We start from the raw sequence: 17,038 nt of genomic DNA, 5'->3' as shown, positions 1-17,038 counted from the left end.
AGGGGACACATCACCGCTGCGGCAGTGGAGAAATTGTGGAGAGCAGGGCTCCTGCGGGTGCAGAGGAAAAGTACCGCTGTGGCGGTTGAGAAACAAGGCTCCTGTGGGAGCAGAGATTGTGAAAAGCAGGGATCCTGCAGGAGCAGGGAAAGTGACACTGCTGTGGCAGTAGAGATTGTGAAAAGCAGGGAAGCAGAGGGAATAGTACAGCTGCGGCGGTTGAGAAAAACAGGGCTCCTGCGGGAGCAGAGATTGTGAAAAGCGGGGCTCCTGCGGGAGCAGGGAAAGTGACACTGCTGTGGCAGTAGAGATTGTGAAAAGGCAGGGCTTCTGTGGGAGCAGAGGGAATAGTACCGCTGCAGCGGTTGAGAAAACAGGGCTCCTGCGGGAGCAGAGATTGTGAAATGCAGGGCTCATGCGGGAGCAGTGGAGATTAGTGGAAAGCAGGGCTCCTGCAGGAGCAGAGGACACATCACCGCTGTGGCTGTGGAGAAATTGTGGAGAGCAGGGCTCCTGCGTGTGCAGAGGAAAAGTACCGCTGTGGCGGTTGAGAAACAAGGCTCCTGTGGGAGCAGAGATTGTGAAAAGCAGGGATCCTGTGGGCGCAGGGAAAGTGACACTGCTGTGGCAGTGGAAACCCGAACCCCGTCAAAAAGCCGGGTGCATCCCTAGTTTATGGGAGGTTTTAGTTCATACCGTGTCATCTTTATATACTGGAATAATTATGTGACTTTGTGATATGTGAAAAATTTGTTTCCATTGCAGTTTTGCGAAATACATTTCACTTGCATGAGGTGGTTTTTTAGGCAATTTTCAGAAATTGGTGTGTTTGCGATATATGGGAGTTTTTGCGAAGTTGAGGTATTTTCAATTCGCAATGTCAATTTGCGCAATTTAAACAGTAATGAAAATGCAGCTAGTGGGAGAAACTTCTTAACTCTTTCGCCGCCAGCATTTTTCATGATTTTCACAAAAGTTGAATGCCTTCCAGAAAATGCTCCTTTTTAGATATATAAACATACAATATATGAAATAAAAGAACAGACCCTCTGCTTTCAAACAAAAAAACCCTCTGCTTTCATCCTACCTTCATGTGTTCTGTTTTTATCACCTATCAAATATGTGTAGGTTTAATCAAAAACACCAAATTTTGAGCAAAAAGCTGAGATAATTCAATTTTTATGAAGGACTTTTGATAGAGATCAGATGCAGAGCGATCTTTAAAACATACACGGACATACAGCTGTTTGCCCTAGGGCGATACTTACGGGTTTTATAAGTTGCGGAAGAGCACAACCTGGTGGATAATAGTGGTATTGCAGATTGACTAGATAACTCGTCAATGGCAGGGAAAGAGTTAAAGGGACACTCCACTTTTTTTGAAAATATGCTCATTTTCCAGCTCCCCTAGAGTTAAAGGTGCCCTTCCTCTGTCGTTTTTATTGCTTTATACTGTTGTCTGAGGTCTACTCATGACGTTTGCATGGTTTTTACATCCAAAAACATCAAAAGCAATAAGTAATAGGCCATTTTGTACCTTGATTTTGAAGCTGGTTAGAGAAATTATCCGTTTTAATGGGCGGGCTGCATTGACGACTTGGAAGTAAACGCCCACTGCTATGATTGGATAACAGTTTTTCGTTCAAACTAACTTTCAATTTAATCTCATGTGTAATCAGTTTAATGCTAAGTGAGTGTCTTAAGACACAGTGTCTTTCTTACACGCATATTTTATCATAAACTTTTATCATAAACCCTTTTGACACACACACGCGTGTCTTTTATCGTAAACCCACGCACAAAAACACACACACAAGCATGCGTCTTTTACATAAACCCTTCAACGCGTGTGTAACGAACGCACTAACACACACGCGTCTTTTATCACATTCGATGCGTGTGCATCATGAATTCGCGTGAATCGCGTTCCTCTGAAGAGAAATCCCGGCCGCAACTGATAACACATAGAACTAAAGTGTTTTACTCACATAAGCTGCGCCTTTCTGTCCGGATCCAATATTGATAGAGGAGCATTGCTTTTTAATCGCAGTCTCTCTTCAAATCCAGTGTTCTTCTGATCATCCAAACATGTAGCAACTGTTATGATTCCCTCGTTTAATAGAAATGATGTCTCAACGAAAACAATGGCCCGAATACGGTACGGTTGACGTTTAGCCATCCTTGCTGTAACTTGTTATGAAAACTAACTCAACTACACGTAATATGTGGGCGCGGTCTCAAGTTGAAGAGCTCATGAATAGTAGTTCAAGTTCAAGTTTACTTTATTGTCAATCACAACCATGCAACAGTACATTACACTGCAGACTGAAATTGCATTTCTCCCATACTCCAATGTGCAATATTAAAAAAAGGATTCCACACTCACTAAGACAAACTAAACATAGGATTAGACATAGGACACCACTAGAAAAGTACAAATAAATATTTAACAGATAAAGTTATTAAACTTATTGCAATGCCCCAAAAGTGTAGTCAGGATGGGGTAATTTTGTAATAAGTGCAACATAAGGTGCAACATGGCAAAGTGCAAAGTGCAAAAGCAGCATGAGATGATAAAACTTGTTGTTTAACTTATATTATAGGAGCCTTTTGCAGACATGAGTTCCACAAATCTTAGTCAGTATGAATTATTAGGGTGGGGATTTATAATCCAGTTTTCATGAATGAATTAAGCAATCTGATGGCTTGTGGGAAAAAACTGTTGCTGAGTCTTGTAGTCTTGCAACGCATACTCCTGTATCGCTTGCCAGATGGTAGGAGGGTGAACAGTTTGTGTGTGGGGTGGGTGGGGTCTTTGATGATGTTGGTGGCTCTTTTGTGGCAGCGAGATGAGTATATGTCTTGGATTGATGGTTGAGCTTATCTGTTGATCTTCTCAGCTGACCTCAAAACTCTCTTTAGAGCTTTCCTGTCAGCAGCAGAACAACTGCCATACCAGACTGAAAGACTGCTGGTAAGGATGCTCTCAATGGCACTGCTATAGAAGTTAGTGAGTGCCTGTGGGGGGAGGTTGGCTCTTCTCATCCTACGTAGGAAATGAAGGCGTTGCTGAGCTGTCTTCACAAGGGAAGTGGTGTTGGTGGACCATGTCAGGTCATCAGTGATATGCACCCCCAGGAACTTGGTGCTTTTAACTGATACCACAATGCTACCGTTGATGGTAAGGGGTGTGTGTGGTTTGTGATTTCTCCTGAAGTCCACAATTATTTCCTTTGTTTTAGTAACATTAAGATGTAAGTTGTTGGTATCACACCAGTTAATGAGTTGGTGTACCTCATCTCTGTAGTCTGACTCGTCGTCATTATTGATGAGGCCCACCACTGTTGTGTCGTCTGCAAACTTGATGATATGGTTTGAGTTGTATCTGGCACAACAGTCGTGAGTCATCAGTGTAAACAACAGGGGACTCAACACGCATCCTTGAGGGACCCCAGTGTTCATGATGGTGGTCTGAGAAGAGTTTTTGCCAACTCTTACTGTCTGTGGGCGGTTGGTAAGAAAGTCTAATAGCCAGTTACAGAGTGGGGTACTGATGCCTACAGTACTAAGTTTTTTCACCAGATGTTGTGGAATGACTGTATTAAAGGCAGAGCTGAAGTCGATAAACAGCATACGCACACAACTGTTTTTGTTCTCCAGATGGGCCAGACTGAGGTGAAGTGCTGTTGCTATGGCATCATCAGTGGAACGCTTGGGACGGTATGCAAACTGGGAGGGGTCGAATGTGGCAGGTAGGCTGGTTGCTATGTGGGCCTTAACCAGTCTTTCAAAGCACTTCATTATAATGGGCGTGAGTGCTATAGGCCGGTAATCGTTCAGTGTTGTGAATGATGATTTCTTTGGTATCGGTATGATAGTGGTGGCTTTAAGACATTGTGGTATAATGGCTTTGCTCAGGGAGATGTTGAAGATATCTGTGAGAACATCTGTAAGTGAATTAGCACAGTCTCTAAGCACACGCCCAGGTATATTATCAGGTCCAGACGCCTTCCTGGGGTTCACCTTTTGAAGAGTCCTCCGCACATCGCCAGGGTCAAGTTGAAGTATTGCATTGTCCAAACAGGGTAGAGCTTTTGTTGAAGTGATGTTGTTGCTTTCCTCAAAACGGCTGAAGAATGAATTGAGTAGGTTTAGGAAGTCTATGCTTTCCTCGCACAATGGGGGTGTAGGCCTGTAGTCCGTCACTGACTGGATGCCTTGCCAAAGGCGTCTGGGGTCTTTTGTATCAGTAAAATGTGACTGGATTTTCTGTCCATAAGCACGCTTTGCTGTTCTCAGGCCCCGGTTCAAGTTGGCCCTGGCAGTTTTAAGGGCCTCTTTGTCTCCAGACCTGAAAGCCGCATTCCGTGCTTTTAAGAGCTCACATACCTCCCTGGTGAACCATGGTTTGTTGTTTGCCCTTGTGGTGATGTGTTTTATGACGGTCACATCTTCCATGCATTTGGAAATGTATCCTGTCACAGACTCAGTGTATTCCATTATATTGACATACTGTTTGGAAGTGGCAGCCTCTCTAAAAACAGACCAATCTGTGCATTCAAAACAGTCTTGGAGCGCTGGAGTAGCCCCATCTGGCCAAGTTCTGATCTGCTTCACAGATCGTTTGTTCCTCACAAGTAGTGGTCTATAAGATGGCATTAGCATAACAGAAAGATGGTCCGAGTTTCCTAGATGGGGGTGTGGAAAGGCTCTGTATGCCTGTTTGATGTTTGAGTAGACTTGGTCCAGAATATTTTCTCCCCTGGTTGCAAAGTCCACATATTTTTAAAAGTGTGGGAGCACTGTCTTCAATTTGGCCTGGTTGAAATCGCCCGCGATTATACAGGCAGAGTCCGGGTTTAAGTCCTGCATAGAGCTCACAGATTGATACAGTGTTGAAAGTGCTTCTTTGGTGTTTGCATTAGGCGGAATGTACACAGCTGTAATAGTCACGGCTGAAAATTCCCTCGGTAAGTATACTGGGCGGCATTTAACTGTTAGAAATTCTATGTCTTCTGAACAGTAACTTAAGATGACTTTAACATTAGTACCCCAGTTGTTATTGATGAAAATTGCCACTCCACCACCTCATAGCTTACCGGTGAGTGCGTGACTTCTGTCCGCCCTGAATATTGTTAGACCGTCCATCTGAATAGTGCTGTCCGGAACGGTGTTGTTAAGCCATGTCTCTGTAATGACGATAACATTGCAATCCTTCACCTTTCTTTGTGTAATTAAATCCAATCTGAGGTAGTCCATTTTATTTTCTAGCGAACGAACGTTGGAAAGCAGAATCGAAGGAAGTGCAGGTCTGTACGGTTTGGTTTTTAGCCTTGCGCTGATACCCGCTCGACTGCCTCGCTTGTTAGGTCTAGCACACCGCTTGCGGCGCCTCCAGCGTCGGCCGGTGTCGGGAGGGGAGTCCGCTGCGTGGTAGGCCTCTGGGTCTTGCTGATGTAGGATGCCTAGCTCTTCAAGTACTATGTGTTCCAAAACAAACATAACTCCGGAAAGATCATTTGAAAAGTTCAAATTTCGTAATTCAAGTAGTACGTTTCTGTTGTAGACTTTTCTCGTACAAGAATGGGACGATTCAGACGACACATTTAACATAAAACACACATCATTACCGGGAGCTGGAGTAGCCGCTGCCGCACAGGGCGCCGCCATTGGAGTAATGACCTCAATCAGTTCCACGTCACACTGATAAGCTTTTCAAACTGACCTGATTTCTCCGCTTATTTCTTTTCAGTGGCTAGAGCTGACAGAGGGGGTGGAAGTTAATTTTCACATTCACGACACAACACAAACACATATGGACCTAACACATATAAAAAAATACAAGTAAAAACAGTTTTATGTGGAAGGGCCTCTTTAAACATTTGATTTGTACTGTTTTGGAATCCATTCAGCCGATCTCCAGGTCTGGCGCTACCACTTTTAGCATAGCTTAGCACAGGGGTTCTCAAAGTTTACATTCAAAGGTCCAAATCTGAATTCTCATCATTTTCATAGGTCCGGAAAAACTTTATGTTATTCATTTGTTTATATAACAAATCAACACAAATAGTATGGGAGAAAAAAAAGTGTATTTTGCATTTAAACTAATTTTTTTTTTAAACAAACAAGAAATATGCCAAAAGTAACCAGGTGCAAAATACAGAGCAACCTAATTAGAGAAATGGCACAGTTTGTTCTCCATCAGATGCATAAACCATGGCAAAAAAAGTGTGGTTGGTAGGCAGCAGTGTTGGGTAAGTTACTTAAAAAAAGTAATCCACTACAAATTACTAATTACTACTTTAAAATTGTAATTTGATTACATTACTGATTACTACATGCAAAAAGTAATCTAATTACTAATTACTTTACTTTTAAGTTACTTTGACAACATCAAATGTAAAAAAGCTACAAAGTGAAACTGTCAGAAACAAGGACGGATGAACCCAAACGCAGGCGATGACGGGGGTGAACAGAAAACACTTTATTATAACACAGACAAAACAAGAGCCCACGTGGGGGCAGAACAAACACGGAATACTGACAGATGACTTAAACTATACTTGACTATGATTCTAACACTAGACAGAATCACACAGTAACAGTACAAAATGAACGAGCACAGGACTAAGAACACAATGGCATTAAATATGAAAAACTAAACAGGATAAGGAGAAAACGAGTGAGGGTAATGAACTAATTTATTAACAGGGAGAAGAAGCAGGGGCGTGTCTAGAGGGGGGGCATGGGGTGGCACCGCCCCCCCTTGGAATATGATTGGCCCCCCCTGGTGCCCCCCCTCCAATCTCATTGGGCCAGCTAGATTTACTGTCAACCTGAAAATGCCCACCGCACCATTGGACCAGAGAGCTGTCAATCACTGTTTGATTTGAGACTCGCGCAAACGCGAAGACGAAGCGAGCAGAGTAGTTGCGCGTTTTTAAAACAGGAGGAAAGAGATACCATGACACCCACCACACCATTGGACCAGTTGTCAGACACCCACCACACCATTGGACCAGTTGTCAATCACTGTTTGATTTGAGACTCGCTCGAAGGCGAAGCGAGCACAGTAGTTGCGCATTTTTAAAACAGGAGGAAAAAGACACCACGACACCCACCGCACAATTGGACCAGTTGTCAATCACTGTTTGATTTGAGACTCGTGCAAACGAGAAGGAGGGCGCCCCGCCACAGACTCAACAGCCGCCACAGACTCAACACTGGCACAAATCAAAAAGATTTTCCATGATTACCATTTACATTTTATTTTACTATTTAAAACGGCTTCATGTGCTTTTGCAAGCGCTCAGCAGCGCCTCTCTCTCTCTCTCTCTCGCGTGCACGCTTTCTCACTGCTGCGTGCGGAACCTCGACAGTGCCTCTCTGACACTGAGTGAGGGAGTTAAAAGTTGGCGGTGTTTCCACCTGGGTTCCTCTGTTGTCTTTTCACGTAAAAGTTAACAGCCAACAGATGTTACTGACAGAGAATACGGTTGATCGAGTATTATGACTTAACGAAAGGTTAGTGTTTTCCCCCACACATACACACACCAGTTCTCTGTGTACGAGCTCTCTCTCTCCCTCTCTATGGTGCGGTATGCGCGCGCACGCTTAACAGTATTCTCTGATATTTTTGAATTTGCGCTGAATTGCTATGCGCGATCTACAATAAAACTATCACTCGCATTTAAAATTAAAAGCGCTCATAAACCCAATCAGATGAGAAGAGCAACCTTGCATGAGACACACAGGTAATCCGAAATCACCTCGTATCAGCTCTTCAATGTAAATTGTATCAGACAATGTCACATTTAAATTAGGATTTTAGCAGTATAAAGTAACAGATGGTTGGATTAAACACGAGGTGTTATTGGGTCGTGTTAGTCACTAGCTTAAACTCTTTCTTGTTGTCTGACAACAGAACAGATAATATGTAAAAAATAGCATTCAGTTGTGTTAAAATACAATATAGGCTAATAAACAATGAAAGTCAGATCAGACAGAGTAGAAAAACAAAATCCTGATATGTCAGAATGTTAACTAATACCAGCTACACGCAATGTACTTAAAGGAACAGTTCACTTAATTTAAATGGTCATATACATAAACTTGTTTCAAACCTGTATGAGTTTCTTTCTTCTGCTGAACACAAAAAAGAAAAGAGTTAAGAATGTCTGTAACCAAAATCAGTTGATGGATCCCATTGACTTCATATGTAGGAACAAAATAACATGCAGTCAATGGGGTTCATCAACTTTCTGGCTACAAAGATTCTTCAAAATATTTTATTTTGTGTTCAGCAGAAGAAAAACTCATACAGGTGTGAAATAACTTTAGGATGAGTAAATTATGACAATTTATTTAAAGTGAACTATTCTGGAACAGAACTGTTGTTTAATCCATGCAAAATACAAAAAATTAATACCATCTATATTAGAGCACGTGGCATTGCACAAGAACCATGCTTAATATTTTCTAAACCAGTATTTATTTTCATTTGAATTTTTTGATTGGCCCCCCCTGACTGGTTCTTGGTCCCCCCTGTGCCCCCCCATTTATAAAATCCTGGAATCGCCCCTGAGAAGAAGGGGGCGGAGACAAGAGACGAGACACCGAAGGTCATATTTGAATGCTTAAAGCTATTTTGTTGTGATTTGCACTCTCCTAAAATTGCTGGCCATAATGATGCAGAAATATTTGTAGCATTTATAATAAGTTACACATGTTTAACATTTCTCATTAAACATTCTACATTTATTAACATCTATCTATCTATCTATGCACATTCATGCGCGGTCGCGGAGACAGAAACTAGAGTTTTAACACGTATCGCATTCGCGAGGGCTTAAAGAATGTTAATATTCATGTTAGTTCGTTAAATATAACAATCAAAAGTTGTTTTGGTAATTGTTTAAATAAACATATGATTAATTAATGCAAGTGCACGCATGAGCTCATGATTAAATAACATAGTTAAATAATGTTAACAAAGAAAACCTTATTGTACATTAGTAATTCAAAAACACACCTGTACAATCGTTTCTGGCAGACCAGATGTCATCGCGCAAAGCCCACTTTTTTGGACATGTATTGTCTGTATTCCACTTGAATGATTAACCACCACTCACACAGCATCCATTTGCTTGCGTCTCCGACGAGTGATTATGCACATGCTCGTACTGACGCTGCGCGCATGCTCGTTAACAGACTCTGCGAGCATGCTCGTTAACAGACGTTGCTGAGCAACGGCAAAACGTCATTTTAAAATACATTTTAATTAATTTTTCAACACTTAATTTGTAACGCTAGTAACGTAATTTTGTTGTCATTGGTAAGTGTAATCAAATTACATACATTTAAAATGTAAAGCGTTACGTTACTGCGTTATCAGGAAAAGTAATTAGAGTACAGTAATGCGTTACATAGTAACGCGTTATACCCAACTCTGGTAGGCAGAGACACTGACCTAAATTAGGGGTGTGCCTATAAATTGGCTTATGATTCTTGCTAAGCTTCTCAATGAATTACGGTGAAATGCCACTACATCCAAAAGCCAGGGGGCGCTCTCGGGCAGAAACTTAATATGCGCTGCAGACGAAGAACCAGACGCAGCTCCAGGAAATGTCTTAAGGATATATTCATATTGCTGTTCTTCAAACCTTTTCAGGTATTTTCATGATAATAAAGAATATGTATAAAGATTAATTTTGACGAGTGTTGCTTTTTCAAATGCATGTTTTAAACGACTCAAACCAACAGTGATTTCAGATTGATAAGGACTTAGTGATCAAAAGCCGTAGTACATGAAGTACCTGTGCATAATATCTGGGTGTGATGGCTACAGCGTCACACAGAACATTTTTAAATAATTTGTTTTATTTTCGGACCAGGAATACTCTTAAATCTAAAAAGAAAATAAACTAAACGAATGGTTTACAAGTTTAATATGCATTTGTAAAGTAGTAAATGCACACATATAATCAATCACATAGAAATTAATGCACTTGTAATATGAAGTGGACGCCGGTCCGGATCAAGTTCCTGTCTGGTCCGGACTTTGAGAACCTATTCCATTGAATCTGATTAGACCATTAGCATCGCCTTCAAAAAGGACCAAAGATGATATGATGCAGTGCCCGAAAATAGTCCCTGCTATTGAAAGTAACCAAGGGGACAATTTTCGGGTGCTGCGTAATATTATTGTGATTGAGAAGAGAGTATAGTTCCTAGCCATATCTGCCTAGAAAACCACAACTTTTAATTTTCCGTTGGTCTTAGTACACGATGTAACTACAGAAGAGTCAAGTTTACAAAAAGAAAAAAATATCGAAACTCTTTGGTTATTTTTAAGCGTGATGCTAATGGTCTAATCAGATTTAATGGATTATGCTAAGCTATGCTAAAAGTGTTACCGCCAGACCCGGAGATCGGCTGAATGGATTCCAAAACTGTAAAAATCAAATGTTTCACTCTAGGGGAGCTGGAAAATGAGCATATTAAAAAAAGTGGAGTGTACCTTTAAAATACTCATGAACATAAAACTGTGGATAATGAGAGTGTTTTTCTCCTCAGATGTGGTGTGCTGAATGATGTGGCATTGGGTCAGGCTGTATCTGTGTCCTGTGGTGACATACAGGGACGATATGTGAACGTCTTTTTACCTGGAAGTTCAAGAGTTCTCTCTATGTGTGATGTAAAGGTGTTTGTACCTAAAGGTAATTTTGCATAGTCAGCTTTAAAGGTAAACAATGTCACTCTTAAATATCTGAGTGTGGATTATATAAACTTACACTAAGCAGTGTTTTTTACACTAGGGATTTGGGTGATGTTAGATCATGAAAATAAAGAGATGAATGTATCAAAGATGTTTAGAAGAAACAAACGTCTGTTTTAATATTTCAGATGTTTAGGTGAAATTCTACTGTACAGAACTGTTGACCCATTTTGTTTGTGTTTTCCAGTCAAAAAAGGTTTCATGAGGATAAAATTTAACTCCAGTCTCGATATGTCAGATCCAGCAGAGAGGAACAACATTCTTAATGAGGTTAGAAAGACATTTTAAGAGACCTTTAAAAGCACATCGACACTCTTAAAAATAAAGGTGTTTCACTATGCCATAGAATAATTTTGGTTCACCTTTCTGTTTCACAAAAGATTCTTTAAGGTAAAAAAGGTTCTTCAGATTATAGAAAATTTGACTAAATGGTTCATTGAGGAACCAAAAAGGTTCTTGACATCGCTATGAAGAACCTTTCAAGCTCCTTTATTTTTTAAGAGTGCATTCATCTGTTATCACAGGACTAACACAAACATTCAATCATCTCATATATTTATCTGCAAACAATGAACCTGTTAAAACTACCTCAGTAAAATGACCACAAGTTAAATGTGTGTTAGCTTTAAGGTTATCCAGGTTTAATTGACAACAAAGCAGATGTAGTACAATACAGTCCTGGGCCCGGATTCACAAAAAATTCTTAAGAAACATAACTTATGAAAAAAATTTAAAGGATATTTTGTATTGTATTCCTAAGAAAGTTCTTATTTATTTCTTAAGACGACAACATTCATAAGATTTCAAAAGCAAACTGGAATTTTTTTTTAGATATTTTTAATCAATTAAACAGCAGGTGAAGAAACTCCGGCTGCTAGGTTTTAATTCAAGCCAAGGCCAGATGTTGTGGGGTTATTGAGTTGGTGGATAAAGTGGACAATTTTGGCATTTGAAGATCACTCAAGTGGAATTAAAAAGACATACCAAAACAACACTCATATTTAATAGTATTTATCGATCTGTATATTATATTGAAACCTTTACACCAGGGGTCTCCAACCTTTTTGAGAGCAAAAGTTCCCACAATCTGAAGGGTTACTTTTCTGATTTAGTCTACTCAAAAAACTGTGTTTTACTTGTTGATATGTTTTATCATTGTTTTAAATGTTAACATACATGAAATAAGCCAAGCTAATATAAAAATATGTTATAAATAAATATAAAAATTCAGGCTATTAATATAATGTGTGTTAGCGAGCGATACACAGACTCTGTGCACCATGTTGGAGACCACTGCATTACACTGTTGTGAAGATATTTTGCAGTTGTTTGTTAAAGGTCTCATTATGTTTGGGCCTTGATCTTGTTGCTTTACACTATTTTGACCAACAGGTGTCGTCAGCGTGTTTTTAAAAAGTAACTTGTTCTGCAAAGCAATAGGTTCAGTTGATTGAAAAACTTCACTTTTTCCAACACAATATTCTGTCTATATGGACACACAATTGTAACGATCAGCCTTATCAGCTTAGTTACACAAAATTAATATGAGACAAACAAGTGAAATCCATTAAATAAATGTATGTACAATCACCACATTGAACTTGAATAACACAATAAAACTCAGACTGTTAAAAGAATGGAATTCATAAACACCAAACTTAAAACAACCAAAAAGTCGTAATGTATTAAAAGTACAATTGTGCAAAGTGTCCACTGGTGTATATTCAATCCAAAAGTATAAATCCAAAAAACCTTAAAATTGAGAGAGAGCGAGCAGTTAAACATGCATCTTATGTTCCAGTGGTTGCTGGAGGAATCACATGAGTCTCACAGTATAGTATGTGTATATATTTCAACATTAATGTTTTTATTTTAGCTGAAGACCGCTTTGACTTCTAAAGGATTCTCTGTTCTCATATTGACCTGGACAAAACTCCCTCAGAAGGTCAAAGTGGGGACTTAGGTGGGTGGTAAGTTTTACACAACACAACAATATAAAAAAAACTTTCAAAGTCCACAGTACATGAAATAAAAATGTATTTATGATTCATCTTATCGTTTTCTTCACAGGTCCATGTGTTATGGGCAATTACTGAATGAACAGACTGTCTTTGGAGAAGGAAAGAAACATATTTTTCTTGTGATAGATCTAAGTAGAAACATGCATTCCACATTTATTACATATACATTGTTTATATTATATTTAGTTTATTCTATCTATTTATTCTATTCTTCGTTACTTTATGTTGTTTAATCTCATGATGATGCTGTATCGTCTCCAGTGGTCTCCATATCAAGGTTTCTAATAACATCACAAGACAATGTTTTATAACCACTATCTTGCATGCTAGAATAATATCTATTAAATCTGTTTCTTGTCAGACGAGACACTTTGTCTCTTGCCTGCTGTCTTTCCTTTCATCTCTGTATCTGCCATCTCGTGGATGATTTGAAGTATTAACTTACAGAGTTGATATTTGAGTACAGATTTACTAATTTCCTCATGGAGAGAGAGAGAGAGAGAGATCTAGTAAAACTCTAATTAAATCTATAAGATCTGCAAGTCATATACATAGTTGGATTTATCAGTTACTTGCTTTTATTTTTATAATAATTGATGTGATTTTCTTGTACAGAATACATATTTTTTTCCCAACATGCAAAGGTATTAATTTTAAGATAATGACTATGAAGAGTACACTGTAGCCTGCAAAGCAGCACGTGACACCATGCATTCTTGAATAATGAAGGCATTACAATTATTTTAGGATTTACATTTTTTAATTTACAATATGTATAAAAATATTACAACTAAGTACACATGGATATATTTGACACAATTTTGCATCATTTTGATTTTGAAGTTTCAACATGTTAATGAAATAGACAAATGTAATCAAAGTTTTTATATATAAAAAATACTTTGATGATCAAGCCTGTTTCATAATTTTGCCTGGTTGCTTGCTGTATAATCTTATGAGATATAATCCTACCAGATTATACAGGTAGCAGGCTAAGCTACGGGTCAGGTATCTTATAGCAACAGCATTAATCTGTTTAGTTGCAGCAGTGTTTTTTTAATGTCAAAGGACAATTGACTCTCCGAGTTGAATTTGTTTCTGGGAAATGCTTTACTCCACTTAAACACCATGAAAAAAAACAACATAATTATTTAAATCTTTGTCGCCTTTGGCTTGCTCACTGCTAAAATGATGTTTTGTGTCAGGGTTTTATACTCTATCAATATCACTTTTCATGTAGTGGTGTGAGTGCAATCTTTATAAAAAAATTTTGACATATATATTGTCATATCTTAGCCTACTTAAACAATATATACAATTAGCATGTCTTGATACATTGTCTGCTCCTAAAAAAATCTTGGTTAACTGCCCTACAAAGGCAGTAACTTCGTTTTTCGTCAAAAAATACTTGAAATTAACTGACAACTGAAACTCACTATAAGTATAAACTTTAAAGTAATTTTTCTCAGTTTCACACTCTAGAGAGTTAAGGTCTTTTGCCTTTGTAGGGCAGTACTGTTCAAGCCCTTAAATCAGGGCTATTCAAATCCTGGAGGGTCGGAGCACTGCATAGTTTAGCTCCAACCCTGATCAAACACACCTGAGCAAGCTAATCAAGGTGTTCATGATCACTAGACAATCACAGGTGGTTAAGTTTGATCAGGGTTGGAGCTAAACTATGCAGTGCTCCGGCCCTCCAGGGTAAGATTTGAATAGCCCTGCCTTATATAATTTTTGCTAATATATCTTATCCATTATAAAATTTTAAGAATGACATCATTCTTAGAATTTTCACACAGTTAAGACTAAAATGTTACTCTAGTCTGAGCAGCTTTATACATTCGGCCCCTGGCAGTGGTGTAGTCTACGTGATACGCAGGTATACGCCGTATACCCACTAGAAATTGTCAAGGATTTCCGTATACCCACTAAAAATAGCGCGAGGACGCGTAACAGCATGGTTTTGTGACATTTTTTAAGTTTAGTCATAATATAGATGTGAAGCATTGACCATTAGCATGCTACACTTGCTACTTTAGCGGGTTGAAATACATATTAGGCTATATACTTCATGCCGAACTGCGCGATCCGATCGGCGTATGAATTTCTATGAAATCAGATTACTATCTACTATCCGAGTGACAGCAAAAAACCGCGAGAGAGACTCCAGTTATCACATGGAGAAATCTGCTTTGAATCGCTCTCGCGGTACTTTGACATCACCAAGAGGTCTGCTTAGCGCCAAATGAAGTCGAACCTGCAGTGTAGCTGCTCACGCGACACTGTAAACAAACAGTCCAGAGAAGTGAACGAGTGCTGCAACATAAAATCCATAGAGTTTACAACGCACATGTGAGTAAACAATATTTAAATCATCAGTCCAGTTTATTACTTTATCTGGAGGTAAGGCTCCAAATGCAATAAAATAAGCCCGTGATTATATCCTGATGGTTTTTAGCTGCCTTCAGTTCCTCTGCATGTTTGCTTGTGCTTCACAGTGTTAAACTTCCCTTCTCTGTGTTCATTTATATATCTACGTTCAAGATGTATATGATCTTAAACTTCTGTTTGGTTTGGGTGTCTAATATTAGGCTACATAATGGTCTTGTAATAATAATTATGTATAAGCCTATTTTCATTTTTAGACAATGCTTATATTATATGCAAAAATAAGCTTTTATATCAATGACTATGCAAATTAGAGTTAATTCATGGTCATCTTAAATGTGTATTAATTAAAAACATTTACACCATTAAATTACACATGGTAATGTTATCAATAGTGTTGTCAGATAATAGCTATTGAAAGAATTGAATATTTTTCTCCTTTAATGCATGTGTTAGCCACAGATTGAAGATTTATTTAATTTTAATTAACAGTTAAATAACTTTTGTCCCCGAGTTAGATGTTGATTAACACTAAACCAGTCTAAAAATCAGTCCAGTTTCCCCAGCTGTAAACCCATTGGCTGTTAAAGTCTTTTTTTCTTATAATAAACTGACATGTTGATAACAAGTTCAGTTTATGTGTTTATGAGTACACTTTCAGAATGCACATGAATATCTATACTGTATGCATCTGTGAGTGTGGTGGTGCTTATGAGGTGTCGCTCTAGGACGAGTAAGCATAAGGGTGAGAGGGAAAAATCACAGTATACTCACTACAAAAATCTAGACTACACCACTGGCCCCTGGTGGATTTCTGCCCCCGGCTCAAACTGTTTTGATAACCAAAACTGTCACATGGTTTACCGATAAACGAAACACGAAGGTTCATTTTGACTATCAAATATGTGAATGAGAAATGGGCTGTTTCATAAAACTCATTTGTAAGTGTAACCACTGAGTCTCGACTTTAAGCGTAGCTGATATGCAGCCTTTTACATGTTATAATATAACAGAAAACACAGCTGATAAACAACACACAAACAAACAACCCATACTGTTTTCTCTAAAATAAATGTGATGTACACTGATCACCCAATACAGTCTCCTGAAAATGCGTATAAATAGCACGAAGTGTAAAACTCGTGCAATACATACGCCAAATTCCACTTTGGTGTGCATACGCCAGTCCTTCCCATTCACTTAAACGGTGCATCTTTTTTTGTCGTTTTATTTATTGGTTTCTAAATTTTTTTCTGTTTTTTTTTTATTCACATTTTAACACATATTACACACACAACACAATAAAAAAAAAAAAAACAGCAAACACATCAATACTCCACAACTACCTAATACATCAACCAAACAGACACACACACACACACACACACACACACACACACACACACACACACACACACACACACACACACACACACACACACACACACACACACACACACACACACACACACACACACACACACACACACACACTCACACACACACACACACAAAACAAAACAAAATACAAAAAAAGGGAAACGTATTCTAACATATTCTATGGGTTATTACTCCATTTAAGTTTATCATTTTATAGTCTCTATATAATTTAATACTAATGCCCATATAGAATGAAACTCTTGCAGTCTTGAATGCCGTTTACTTGTCATTTCTTCAATGGGCAAGAAATCTATTATCTGTTCCAACCATTGATCCAATCTAGGTCCTGACTGAGAAATCCATACAGTAAGTTTACATTTTTTTGCAAAATAGGAAAACATTGTAAACACATGTTTTCTTATAAAAGGACACTTACTTTCCAAATCATAATTCAGTAAATATAACATAGGGC

This window comes from Paramisgurnus dabryanus, chromosome 2, assembly GCF_030506205.2.
Source record: "Paramisgurnus dabryanus chromosome 2, PD_genome_1.1, whole genome shotgun sequence".
Lineage (NCBI taxonomy): Eukaryota > Metazoa > Chordata > Actinopteri > Cypriniformes > Cobitidae > Paramisgurnus > Paramisgurnus dabryanus.
This window is presented reverse-complemented; position numbering follows the sequence as displayed.